The following is a 14,153-nucleotide window of genomic DNA, read 5'->3' as shown; positions in this document are numbered from 1 at the left end:
TTAGGGAAAAGGCTTCCTTCAGTAATTCTCACTTCCCCAGCACCAGAGTGTGACGATTCAGAAAATCCACCTGGATGTTTTCCCCTCCTGCTCTGTGTGCTGCCAGAAAGAACCTGTGACTGCTGTCCTGCCCAAGGGATGAACAGAATAACTTCCTTGGGCCACTTCAGAGCTGCTTGCTCAGGTTTGGTGGTTTGCATTATGCCACTGTGGTCACGTTGTCAGACAAGGATTCTCACTGCTTGACATTGCACTAAGTGGACTCGCATTTCCAAATGATTTCTGGACCAACTGACCTCAAGTGGACTCCATGTTCCATGTGATGCTTGACCCTGATAGTGGGCCCCCTGGCTGAATAGACTGACATCTGTTACCATATTAACTTATCTATTTTCAGCTTTTTGGCACTTCAAAGCAGATTGCATTCAAATACTGTAGGTATTCTCAGTCTGGGATTTCCAGCTTCTCCATCTTGGGTCACCAGAGTAGACTGTCCCTTGTCTGCTCTGAAAGAGGAAGCCTGAAGGAATACACCTAAGATTAAAGTTGACCACTGAGACAGATTTCTGCAGTAGATGCATGTGTGCCCTTGCCCAGGACACACAGTCCGGTGCTGCTGGCAATGAGCCCAGTACTTGGAGATGGTCCTATACCTGGATCACCAATCCAACATAAGGTATCACTTCTGATCCTGAAGTTTTAGAATTCTCTTAGACATACTTGGTCCATTTTCATGTTGAAAAGAGCCCCAGACACTGTAAAGAATGGGTGGGCTCCAGCTTGCTCTTTGCAAAATTCCCCACCCAGCTCCTATAAGAGCTTAATTATTTCTGGTGGTGGAAGCAAGGCTCTCCTTCTCAGATTTTGCTCAGATCAGCCAATCATCCAGATATGGATGGACCAGAATTCCTTCCAAGCATAGGGCTACTACTCTAACCACCATCACCTTTGAGAAGGTTCTGGAAGTTGTGGCCAGCCTGGATAGTGCCTGGAACTGGAAGTGACCACTTGGGACCACAAACCATAGGAATCTCTGATACTCCCTCCTGACAGAAATATGAAGATAAGGTAAGTCAAAAACTCTTCCTACTTCATTCCCATCATGACTGACCTTGGGATTTCCATGTGAATCGAGACTCTGAATTCTGACATATTTCAGATCCAGAATAAGCCTAAATACTTTCCTTTTAGGGAACCACAAAATAAATAGAATGCCTAACTTGTCCCTGCTCCAACCTCAGAACTGGACCGCTGTTTCCATACAACGCAGCCGGCCTAGATTCTCCTGGATTCTCTTTTTAGCAAGGAGAGGTATGGAACTGCAAAAGGGCATCTGAAATAGGGAAAATTCCAAGGCATAAGCATCTCGGGTAATATCCAGGACCCACTGGTCTGAAGCGACTTGATCAATCTCCAGTAAAACAATGTCAGATGACCTCCAATCTGAACTTTCAGAGATAGGACCCTCAAACCTTTGGGCACCATATGAGGCACAGATACCTACAGTGGCCCCATCTTTTCTGCCTTAATTGTCTACCTGAAAAGACCAAAGCCTACAAAAGGTTTGGTTACACTGAGATATGCAGTTCTAACAGGTTCCTCTTGGACTCCCTAAAGCCTCGTCCTCTGGAAGCCGGGTAACTTGGACTCTTTAAAGTTACTTGACCAGCATCTCCAAATCCTTCCCAATGAGGAGCCTGCCTTTGAAGAGTTTAGCGAGATGAATCTTTGAGGCCAAATCAGCCACCCAATTCCTCAACCATAGCAACTGACGGGCAACCACCACAGAGGCCATGTTCGCCAAAGCTCAGATCAGATCATAGGATGCATCAGCTAAAAATTCTAATCACACTTCGATGTTACCTCTTCCAGAGTTGTCATGAGTTCCTGTACTCACTGAATCCAGTGCAAACAGGCTTTATCTACATAGCCACTATATACAGCAGCCCCGGAGAGCGAGACCTGAGACCTCAAAAGCACTGCTTGAACAGTGTCTCAATTTTCTGATCCTGAGGATCCCTTATGGCCATTCCCCCTTCCCCAGGGATGGTAATTTTTTCACAGCTTTCTTTTTTATTTTCCTGCAGAAGTAAATCTTTGCTATCCTTCTGACTTCACCTCAGGTGAATCCCACCCAGCCACTATCCAATTCATAATGGACTGATGCAAAGGGAGAGAGCTCCAGTATGTTTCTTAATCCCCGCCATGGTCAGGTCACCAGAGATCTGCTTTCCTTCTGCTTGCTCATCTTTGATGCTTAAGGCACCCAGAGCAGTGATGATCAAAGAAGGAAATTCCTCCCTCCTAAAAACACAAATTGCTGAAACATCTACCTCTTCAAGTAATGAAATCTTGCCTTGCACTGGGCCCTCCATTAGAACATTTTAGGGACCCCCAGGGATGTCCCTGACCTGGAGAACTTCTCATCCAACTACCAATCGGGTTCCCAGGAGACAATGCTTCCTCCCAGGTGTTGCCAAACTCATGCCCCTGGGAGGTACTGAAAAGGGGATGAGGCTCCCTACTAGCACCCCATCTTAAGCAGAAGGCATGGTGCAGCAAAAGAACAAATTTGGAGAAAATGAGGGCAGTCAAGACTGCAGAATTTGGCAAAATCCTAGCATCAAAATTCATAACAGAAGCCTGTGTTTCCCCTGCACCTCCTAGTGTGCATGGAGCTGTGTGGATCCAAAATGGCCACCATCCCTACTGAGGGACAACTTCATGCCAGCAGGAGCTCCTATTGCAGGCTTGACCACTGCCTGGCTAACCAGGGCTGAGAGCCCTTTAAACCCCCTCCCTTCTCTGCATATTCTTGGCAATGGTCACTCATGCCTGAAACCACCTGACACACTCTCCCCTCAGGCCTCTACTCACCCTGGATGCTTCCAGCCAACCTGGAGCAGGCTCTCCACTGGCTGCAGACCTATCAGCTGCTCAGTTCTCCCACTGGAAGTTGTGGTGCTTGTGCACCAGGCCTTTTTATTTAAAACAGGTGTCTTCAATCTCCATCTGCTGGTAGGGGAGTAAACCTTTTTCTGTGTTGAGGGAATTTCTCTTCTAACCCCACAATTTTTAAACACTGATTCAATCATTTTTCCTGGATTATACAAAGGAAAGTGAGGCAATATGATTTAGTTGAGCTTGTGAGAACATTGTAATTATTAAGACTACCAGAGACAAGCCCACCCATTTTTTTATCCAAATTTTTAAAATCTTTTTGTATCACTGAAGTCAAATTGGCCCGAGTCGTCATTTAAACCTGGTGTCAGGGTTTACCCCTTTAACCAGAGGTTCCTCAGATCTCTCACACACTCCTAGAAATACCCACTTCTAATTCTGATTTTGTCCTGCTAACAGTATAACGGCAGTGTTGCTGTGTGATTGTATTTTCTTGAATTTATTGGGGTTGAGGGGGGGGGGGGGGGGGAGAGGGAAGAAGCCAAATATTCCAAAATCAATTATTAATCACCTACCTATAGGAGAAGTTTCTGGTGTCTCCAATTAGGATTCCTGTAGTTTGTGCTGCTTGCCTAATGTTAACTGCTAATGGTTGGATAGCCAATGTGAATAACACCTTGGCATGTTTCTCTTCCTGACCTAAAGGCTATCGTGTTTACCATCACCCTTGCGGTTGGCTCCCTATATATTTTGAGCCAGCTGATAAATTAGTTGGAAAACCGGACCCACATTTTTCCATAATTCTAAATAGGCGCGAATATCTTACTTTGTCAAAAGCCTTCTTGGCATCCAAGCTAGGAAGCTACTACCCGTCCGAGACTTTGTCTCCCATATCAGATGTAAGACACTCTGATCATTATCCGCAGACGATCTACCTACAAAAACACTCACCTGATGTGGATGATGTGTCTCCAATTACTTTTTAGAGCCTCTATTATCTTTGGAGTTTTAAATCCACGTTAAGGAGGAAAGTGGGTCTATAGCTAGACTATTTCAAGAGGTCTTTCCCTTCCTTAGGGGATAAGTGGTACTATAGCTTGATATATCATTTTGGGGTAGCTTCTGCTTCTCTGAGCAATCTTTAAATAGCTTTATTCATGCTGGAGCCAGAATACCTATAAACGCTTTATAATCAGTTGCAAAACCATTCTCTCTGGAACATACAGTTTTTGGCATGCTTTTAGGAACATTCTGTACCTTAAATTCCCCAGTAGAAATTGTAAGGTGAATACACTTCTCAGGAGAAATACTTAAACCTTAGATTCTCACAATTTTTCAGCTTTTTGAATCCACAATTTGATTAAAAGGGCTTGAAAATATTGAGCAACATTTTCACTGATTTACTCAGGATCGGCTTTCTTTTCTTTCAAGCTATCATTGATTAGTGGAGCAATCCTATCCTTCTGTTGAGCTTTAACCAGATAGGCAAGCATTTTACCATTCCTAGTTCCAAAAGTAAACTTGTTTTTTGTCTGATAAACTGGGTATTCCACTTCCTTTGTAATAATTCTATCCACTAATCAGTTTAGTCAACTGGGCCTGAGAGAGGAATCTAATAGACTCATTCGCTTTACTTTATTTCTCTGCTTAAGTTTAGAATATCCCCTTTATCCTTCAGTTAAGCTTGGGATATTAATACCTCACAAATGACTGCCTTCCCAATAGTCTGTGAACTAGTCTTGTATCATTTTCTTTAGCATAGTGGCTCGTGCTTTTTTTTAATCACCCTTGATAGATTAATATTAAGGTGCCATCTTCTGGTGAGGTAATGAAGTTGCAGGCCATCTGCATACTTCTTCCATCTTCCTCAGTGGTGAATACCTGAGTCCACCACAACCCACCCTATGCACTTTCCAGCTACCTGCGAGAAGGCACATGCCTCACTCTCTGCCATACCATCATATCAGGTCTGTTCCCCCTCTATCTTATGTTTCTGCTATACTTTCTCTTCCTAATGGTAATCCTCTGCAGTCATTATTCCCTCCTGTAATATGCTGTGGGAACAGTGGAATCTAAGTTCAATCTTCCCCTCACCAGTCATTCTCTCTTCTGCTCTATTCACTCCTGCAAAGCTTTCTTGCACTCATCTAACCTTAACTATTCTTTTTACTGTCACACATCCTGCTTCTAATCTTAGCTGGGGATATTAATCCAAATAATGTCCTGCCAAGGCAATTCTCACCCTATCTATGTTCATCACATGTTTAGCACTCCAGTCTTGTCCCTATGCCTCTCCCTTTCTTAGTCTCCTGTGCAAAGCCTGCTGCAGTAAGTTTCCAGTAAACTTGCCTATGTTCACGACCTCTTTATCTCTCATACTCCATCTTCTCACTGTGCCTGTGTTTGCTTTCCCCCGAGGACTGAGCCTCTGGTACTATAATGTGTCAAGTGAGGTTACCTTCTCTCCCATGCATGGAAATCTGGATCACAGATTCCCACGATCGGGATACAGCCATCTGGGCTATAACTCAATAAGAAAGGACAGAAAAGGGGGAGGAGTAGCTTTTATGAAAAAAAAAATATCCAGGTAGCTGAATTGCAAGGGATATGGGGTAGAGAATAGGGATGTGAATCGTGTCCTCGATCGTCTTAACGATCGATTTTGGCTGGGAGGGGGAGGGAATCGTATTGTTGCCGTTTGGGGGGGGTAAAATATCGTGAAAAATCGAAAAACCGGCACATTAAAACCCCCTAAAACCCACCCCCGACCCTTTAAATTAAATCCCCCACCCAAATAACTTAAATAACCTGCGGGTCCAGCGGCGGTCCGGAACGGCAGCGGTCCGGAACGGGCTCCTGCTCCTGAATCTTGTCTTCAGCCGGCGCCATTTTCCAAAATGGCGCCGAAAAATGGCGGCGGCCATAGACGAAAAAGATTGGACAGCAGGAGGTCCTTCCGGACCCCCGCTGGACTTTTGGCAAGTCTCGTGGGGGTCAGGAGGCCTCCCACAAGCTGGCCAAAAGTTCCTGGAGGTCCAGCGGGGGTCAGGGAGCGATTTCCCGCCGCGAATCGTTTTCGTACGGAAAATGGCGCCGGCAGGAGATCGACTGCAGGAGGTCGTTCAGCGAGGGTTCCGGCGCCTCGCTGAACGACCTCCTGCAGTCTATCTCCTGCCGGCGCCATTTTCCGTATGGAAAATGGCGCCGGCCATACGCGTATGGCCGGCGCCATTTTCCGTACGAAAACGATTCGCGGCGGGAAATCGCTCCCTGACCCCCGCTGGACCTCCAGGAACTTTTGGCCAGCTTGTGGGAGGCCTCCTGACCCCCACGAGACTTGCCAAAAGTCCAGCGGGGGTCCAGAAGGACCTCCTGCTGTCCAATCTTTTTCGTCTATGGCCGCCGCCATTTTTCGGCGCCATTTTGGAAAATGGCGCTGGCTGAAGACAAGATTCAGGAGCAGGAGCCCGTTCCGGACCGCTGCTGTTCCGGACCGCCGCTGGACCCGCAGGTTATTTAAGTTATTTGGGTGGGGGATTTAATTTAAAGGGTCGGGGGTGGGTTTTAGGGGGTTTTAATGTGCTGGCTCACGATTCTAACGATTTATAACGATAAATCGTTAGAATCTGTATTGTATTGTGTTCCATAACGGTTTAAGACGATATTAAAATTATCGGACGATAATTTTAATCGTCCTAAAACGATTCACATCCCTAGTAGAGAAGAAGCTTTTGTGGACAGTCCTAAACAAAGATGGTACTTCCATTTTTACTGGTGTGATCTACAGGCCACAGACTCATATGGAAGACCTGGATAGAGAACTCATTGAAGACTTCCAAAAGATGGGAAAGAAGGGTGAAGTTTTGCTTGTTGGAGATTTTAACCTGCCAGATGTGGCTTGGAGTATCCCTTCTGCAGAACCTATGAGAAGTAGAGAGAGTGGATGATCTTAAAGGGGCTCTGTTCAAACAAATGGTAATGGAACCCACAAGGGAGGGTGTGATACTCTATCTGGTACTCACTAATGGTGATTTTTGTCTCTAATGTTGGGTCAGGGCTCACCTAAGCACCAGTGATCATCAGAAGGTGTGGTTTGGTTTTATGAATAGGATACAGAGAAGTTCAAAACTCACAGAACTTGTCCATCCTTCTCTGGATTTTCACAGCTACCTATGTCAGTTTAGTTTTGGTTCATTTTGAAATTTATTTTATTTAACACTTTTCTATACCGACCTTCATGGTAGAGACCATATTAGGTCGGTTCACATCGAATAGGGGAACTGAACCAAGAACAGTAACCAAAACAAAAGGTTGAACGTGAAAAAGCAAAGTTACATTTAACAGGGAAATTAAACTTGGAGGCATAGACTGCTGGAAGGAAGGAAAGGCTAGAGATAGCGGAGAAATTATTAGTATAAACAGAGCAGTCAGGAGGCTCTTATTCTGGGCTTAGGGGTAATATGGAAATCCATTGCTCCTAAAGGAAGTAAATAAAGTACTAGGCATATTTGATCCCTTCTGTACCAGGATTTGGCCTCCCAGATTTCTTCTCTACACTGCAGGGTACCCCTTGCCAAATCTTGGAAGAAAAAAATCATCTTTTCATACCAAGAACAATGACTCTCACACGCTAACTTTAGAATCTCTTTACTTGCTTCTGATCATAGAAACCAGATAATGCCTTGACATGGCCTTGATCAGCCATTGGTTTAAGACCTGGTGATCCCTTTCAACTTCAAATAAGGCAGAGTCCTTAACAGCTAAAGTTTCTTCCAGAAGGTCTTTGCTTACCTTCTGGAATGCCCAACAATCATGACGTTCCTTTTGGGATCTGGGCTCCAGATCCAAAACCTCTTTCTGCAAGAGTATGAATGGCTTGTTTCATCTGGTAACTGTTGGCCATTCTTAAGGTGTCTATCTCTTCTAGGGCCCTAATTTGCTCATCTAGCCCATCTGTTCTGTTATTAATTTCATTTTTAATCTCAGAGCTTTCTTTTATGACTTCTTTGACATTTGCCATTATCCCAACTAGCTGGCCTCTCAGGGATCTCCATTTAAAGCTATCCTCCACTGTGGTTTCTTCAGAAGATGCAGCACTGCCTTCCTCCTCTGAGGTGGGGGCTCTCAGCTGTGATCTACATCATCTTTCAAAAAGTTTTACAACTTGAATACAGTTGTATTTCAATCATGGGGGTAACTGTGTAATAGGTAAGTCAGCAGCAGAAAACCTTGGTTTCCCTCTCCGTACCAGTACCCAAATTGGTTTGTTTCAGCACAGCTATGCTCTTGGCAGTTCATAAATGATGCACTGCTCTAGGGCTGCTGTTGCACTGGGCAATCTCCCTGGAGTGCTCGGTGTATCCCTCTGGGCTGGGGCAGTTTAGCTCCTGTTAACTGTACTGACTTCCTCCTGAATCACAGCAGGGGGGCCTCTACTCGCCACTGGTTCCAGTGTCTCTTCTTAGCCCAAGGTTTCACTGTGCTTCTCTTTCAGCTTTGCTTGCCCCCCCCACCCACACAGAATCTGAACATAAGACATTCACCACCCCATCAGGCTACACTCAAGAATGACAGTTACATTTTCTTATAACTTGTAATGTTCACCTAAATGTGTGGTGTTTGCTGTTACTCACTAGCAGCGTGTTTACAATACAGTGGGCTCAACATTTAAAATAAATACAATTAAATATTTTCCCTGAAGGGGCTGAGGAGTAAAGGGACAATGCTACCAGCTTGAGCAGCAGCTCTTAAGCATTTCCAAAAGAAATAATTTAAGCACAATTAAAGTAGACTCTTGGTAATTTTTTATTTAAAAATGTATATGGGTGGGTAATAAAGGAACATTCATATTAAAACAAAACAGCACAAAATAAGATCAATACATAACATAAGCATAAATGGCTCTAATCCATGATGGTTGAGCATATAGCAAGGCTTAAAAACAGCAGGAGCAGGCCAGGTCATCAAATTATTCAGCAGATCGATGCCTCTAGTGCCAGAAAAAAACTAATGCCTGATGGCAAGTATTTGATATAGAAACATGACCTCTGCCATAGTCTTAACTATTATTCAGGAGCAGTTACTAATTGCTAAAAGCCTGTATGAATAGGTGCGCCTTCAACTGTTTCCTGAAACAAGCCACATTTTAACTAGTTTGGGAGAGAATGCCAGAGGAAAGGGCCACAGTGACACTGAACACCTGCTCGTGATATTCCATCAACCTGACCAATCCCTTTATCAAACTAATCTATTAAACTTTGAAATGAAAATCAAAACGGGCAGTAGAGTCTCGAAACAGTATTAAAGGAAAAGCAGGGCCAGTTTGATGGGTTCTCCAGCAGTGGAAAAACCTGTTAATGATACTCTTTCTGACCCGCGCTCACCAGTTACTAAAGTGAATCTGGCTGCCCTTTTGCAAGAAATAACATTGGAAGTCCTGGTGTAAACCAGCAATAATTGGTTGCTGTCAATCAGTGTGGAAGGTGTTCATTCACCATAGATTTAATTACTTTTTATGTAACAGACAAGAACCAAAATGTTCCTAAGGTTTGGTCTCCCTTTTTGAAAGCTGAAGAGAAATGTAAATTTTCCTAGATGCACAATTACTGGTAGTTTTTATTTTCTCCCAATTGAGAATTAAGAGTTTTATAAATAGCTCTTTCCATAATTAGGCAGGTAAAGAAATATTTATAATCTGAAGAGAGAATAAATGGATCTATGTGATTCTAAACCTTCTTTACCCCCTGTATCTATTGCTGAATATTGATTGAAGAATAGAAGAAAGTGCAGGCCCTTAATGAGCACTCATGTGCAACTCATGGAGAGAGGATCTAAAATTACTTAGAGAAACTGAGAATACCCACACAGAAAGGAAGAAGACCATATATGTACAGTACATGAAATACTCTGATTTGTGTCAATTCAGTAAGAGAATGGTTAAGCCTGTCAAAAGCTGATGAGAAGTCAAGAAGAATCAGAAAGAAAATAGTGCTAGAGTCAAACCTGTGATAAAATGCAACAAAACTGGAAATAGAATGTTTCAGTACTGTGCAAGGCCCTAAACCTAAACTGAATATTGACTAAATTATTTTCATTAGTAACCTGATGCAACTGTTTGAGAACAACATTCTGAATGATCTTCATTAAGAAAGGCGAAGATGAAATCAGACTAAAGTTACTAAGGGTTTTTTGTTTTGGTTTTTTTTGAGTGGCGGGTGAGCTAGAAAAATGACCTTTGGGTAATGAGGCACTGACAAGATAAGCGATGAATTCACTTATTTTTTTATTTAAGAACTTTTCTATACCGGTATTTGTGGGTACATCATATCGGTTTACAGATAACTTAATGTATTACAAAAAACAAGGAGGGGGAAACTGGGAATGAGGTAGAACTAAAGAACAGAAAGGGGGGAGGGGGAAAAAGCTAAAGGGAGAAATTTAATAAGATCAACGAAACTGGTGAAAGGTAGGGGGAAGTATACTAACAAACAGGGGAGGAGGAGATCAGACTATCAGAGAGCAGGGAGGTGCAAAGACAAAAACAGACGAGGGTGAAACTCAGAAATAGCAGCTAGATGGAACAGGGGTAACAAGGCAAGGGAAGAGCAGAAATACAGGGCATAAGATAAATACTGCGATACAAATACAGAAATAGAGGGCATAAGATATAATGAAATAGAGAGGCTAAATAAATAATGGCGAACAAGGAGTGAGAGATACTGAAATACTAGGCATTAAGTATACTGAAATACAAGGGGAAACATGTGCAGGACTAACAAAGGAAGGTATAAGATGATAAAAAAACAGTAAAACAATAAGATGGATACAGTGAAATAAGGGGGGGGGGGGGGGGGGGGGGGGGGAAGGAAGCTTATGTCCAGTCACATCCGCTAAATAATATTCCACACTAAGAAAGGTGGAAAGAAGGCAAAACAATTACCGGCATGGTTAAAAAGGTAGGTGAAAGAAGCTATTTTAGCCAAAAGATCTTCATTCGAAAATTGGTAGAAGGATCCAACAGAAGAAAATAGGATAATGTATAAGCATTGGCAAGTTAAATGTAAGACATTGATAAGACAGGCTAAAAGAGAATTTGAAAAGAAGTTGGCCATAGAGGCAAAAACTCACAGTAAAAACTTTTTAAAATATATCTGAAGCAGAAAGCCTGTGAGGGAGTCAGTTGGACCGGTAGATGATCGAGGAGTTAAAGGGGCACTTAGAGAAGATAAGGCCATCGTGGAAAGATTAAATGATTTCTTTGCTTCGGTGTTTACTGAAAAGGATGTTGGAGGTACCTGTACTGGAGAAGGTTTTCATGGGTAATGATTCAAATGGACTGAACCAAATCACGGTGAACCTAGAAGATGTGGTAGACCTGATTGACAAACTGAAGAGTAGTAAATCACCTGGACCGGATGGTATACACCCCAGCGTGTTGAAGGAACTACAAAATATGAAATTTCAGACCTATTAGTAAAAATTTGTAACCTATCATTAAAATCATCCATTGTACCTGAAGACTGGAGGCTAGCTAATGTAACCCCAATATTTAAAAAGGGCTCCAGGGGCGATCTGGGAAACTACAGACCGGTTAGCCTGACTTCAGTGCCAGGAAAAATAGTGGAAAGTGTTCTGAATATCAAAATCACAGAACATATAGAAAGACATGGTTTAATGGAATAAAGTCAGCATGGCTTTACCCAAGGCAAGTCTTGCCTCACAAATCTGCTTCACTTTTTTGAAGGAGTTAAAAACATGTGGATAAAGGTGAACCGGTAGATATAGTATACTTGGATTTTCAGAAGGTGTTTGATAAAGTTCCTCATGAGAGGCTTCTAGGAAAAGTAAAAAGTCATGGGATAGGTGGTGATGTCCTTTCGTGGATTACAAACTGGCTAAAAGACAGGAAACAACAAACAAAAAAAGAAAACAGGGGTGGGTAAGAGTATGGGGCAGGGGTGTGGCCTGCTTGTTACAGCGGTTGCTACCCCTAATTGAGCTGGATGTTCACTTGGATGCAGATACAGAGCTGCTCTCTACATTCGTGGAGGGGAATTAGGGCTGGAGGGTACTGGAAGCCAATAGTACCAGGTGGGAGAGAGAAAAAGGGAAAAAAAATGGATAAAGTGTATAGCTTGCTGGGTAGACTGGATGGGCCGTTTGGTCTTCTGCCGTCATTTCTATGTTTCTATGTAAACAGAGTAGGATTAAATGGACAATTTTCTCAGTGGAAGGGAGTGGGAAGTGGAGTACCTCAGGGATCTGTATTGGGACCCATACTTTTCAATATATTTATAAATGATCTGGAAAGAAATATGAGTGCGATAATCAGATTTGCAGAAGATACAAAATTGTTCAGAGTAGTTAAATCACAAGCAGATTGTGATAAATTACAGGAAGCCCTTGTGAGACTGGAAAATTGGGCATCAAAATGGCAGATGAAATTTAATGTGGATAAGTGCAAGGTGATGGATATAGGGAAAAATAACCCATGCTATAGTTACGCAATATTACATTCCATATTAGGTGCTATAAACCAAGAAAGAGATCTAGGCGTCATAGTGGATAACACATTGAAATCGTCTGTTCAGTGTGCTGCGGCAGTTAAAAAAGCAAACAATGTTGGGAATTATTAGAAAGGGAATGGTGAATAAAACGGAAAATGACATAATGTCTCTGTATCGCTCCATGGTGAGACCGTACCTTGAATACTGTGTGCAGTTCTGCTCGCCGCATCTCAAAAAAGATATAATTGCGATGGAGAAGGTACAGAGAAGGGCTACCAAAATAAGGGGAATGGAACAGCTCCCCTATGAGGAAAGACTAAAGAGGTTAGGACTTTTCAGCTTGGAGCAGAGATGGCTGAGGGGGGATATGATAGAGGTCTTTAAAATCATGAGAGGTCTAGAACGGGTAGATGTGAATCTGTTATTTACTCTTTCGGATAATAGAAAGAATAGGGGGCATTCCATGAAGTTAGCGTGTGGCACATTTAAAACTAATCTGAGAAAGTTCTTTTTCACTCAACATACAATTAAACTCTGGAATTTGTTGCCAGAGGATGTGGTTAGTGCAGTTAGTATAGCTGTGTTTAAAAAAGGATTGGAGAAGTCAATTACCTGCTATTAATTGAGTTGACTTAGAAAATAGTCACTGCTATTACTAGCAACAGTAACATGGAATAGACTTAGTTTTTGGGTACTTGCTAGGTTCTTATGGCCTGGATTGGCCACTGTTGGAAACAGGATGCTGGGCTTGATGGACCCTTGGTCTGACCCAGTATAGCATGTTCTTATGTTCTTAAATACATTTTCAGGAGGACAAAAGGGACAAAATTCATAGATTGGAAATTATCCTTCAGCTTATGATTTCATTAATGGCAGAGGCAGACAGCTTCAGAAGCTTCCAAGATGAATTGCACTGGTGAAGGTGAGGAGCCAAGGCTGCAGCCTGTGGATTAGGAAGGTGGGTGGAGAGCTGTTAAGCTCTACAGAAAAGAAGCAGGCAAAACTCTTAAAGGAGATATTGTCTTATTTAGGCTGAGCCATCAGGAAATTCACAGTGTAAAATAACTCTCTTGGGCAAGAGATCATGGATTGCATCGGGATGGTCTTCATATTGTCAGTAGTTGACTTATAGACTACCAGTTTTTGCCTGTATATTCTGAAATCAATTACTAACTTAGATTTAAGCCAAAGATGCTCAGCACTGTGTAATGGAATGTTAGTCTAGCTTTTAATTATTAAGTGGAAGATTTTATTTATTTTTTTATCACCATCACCCTTTTGCTGTGAATACTCCATATAAACTACCAATAGTAAAGACACTTACAATGCCCCATATACCCTGCCATGTAATGTCTTTGGGACATCACTGCCCATCTTCAAGCCACTTGACACCAGGGCCACTTTAACTACGTAAGGAGCCTGCCAAACCTCTTTACCCTCTCCCCCTACAGGCCAGCCTCTGGCAACCTCCAACTAACATTAACTTTGTGCTGTGCCTTATAGCTTCCTATTAGGCTGGTGGCACTGGCCTGCTGCTATAGCTTCCTCCGCTGGGCTGGATGATGGGATGGCAGCTGACACACCACCTTCTGGGCTGCATGGAATGACACACGTGTGTACACCTCTTCCTTCTGGCCCATGGCAGCACCTGTAAACACAGCATGAGATGTCCTTCTGGCCTATCTGGGTTACTATTAAGGATCTTACACAATGGGCTCCCTGCTGTGCAGGTCCTGGGGCAGCTGC

This window comes from Rhinatrema bivittatum, chromosome 6 (genome assembly GCF_901001135.1).
Source record: "Rhinatrema bivittatum chromosome 6, aRhiBiv1.1, whole genome shotgun sequence".
In the NCBI taxonomy this organism is placed as follows: Eukaryota; Metazoa; Chordata; class Amphibia; order Gymnophiona; family Rhinatrematidae; genus Rhinatrema; species Rhinatrema bivittatum.
This window is presented reverse-complemented; position numbering follows the sequence as displayed.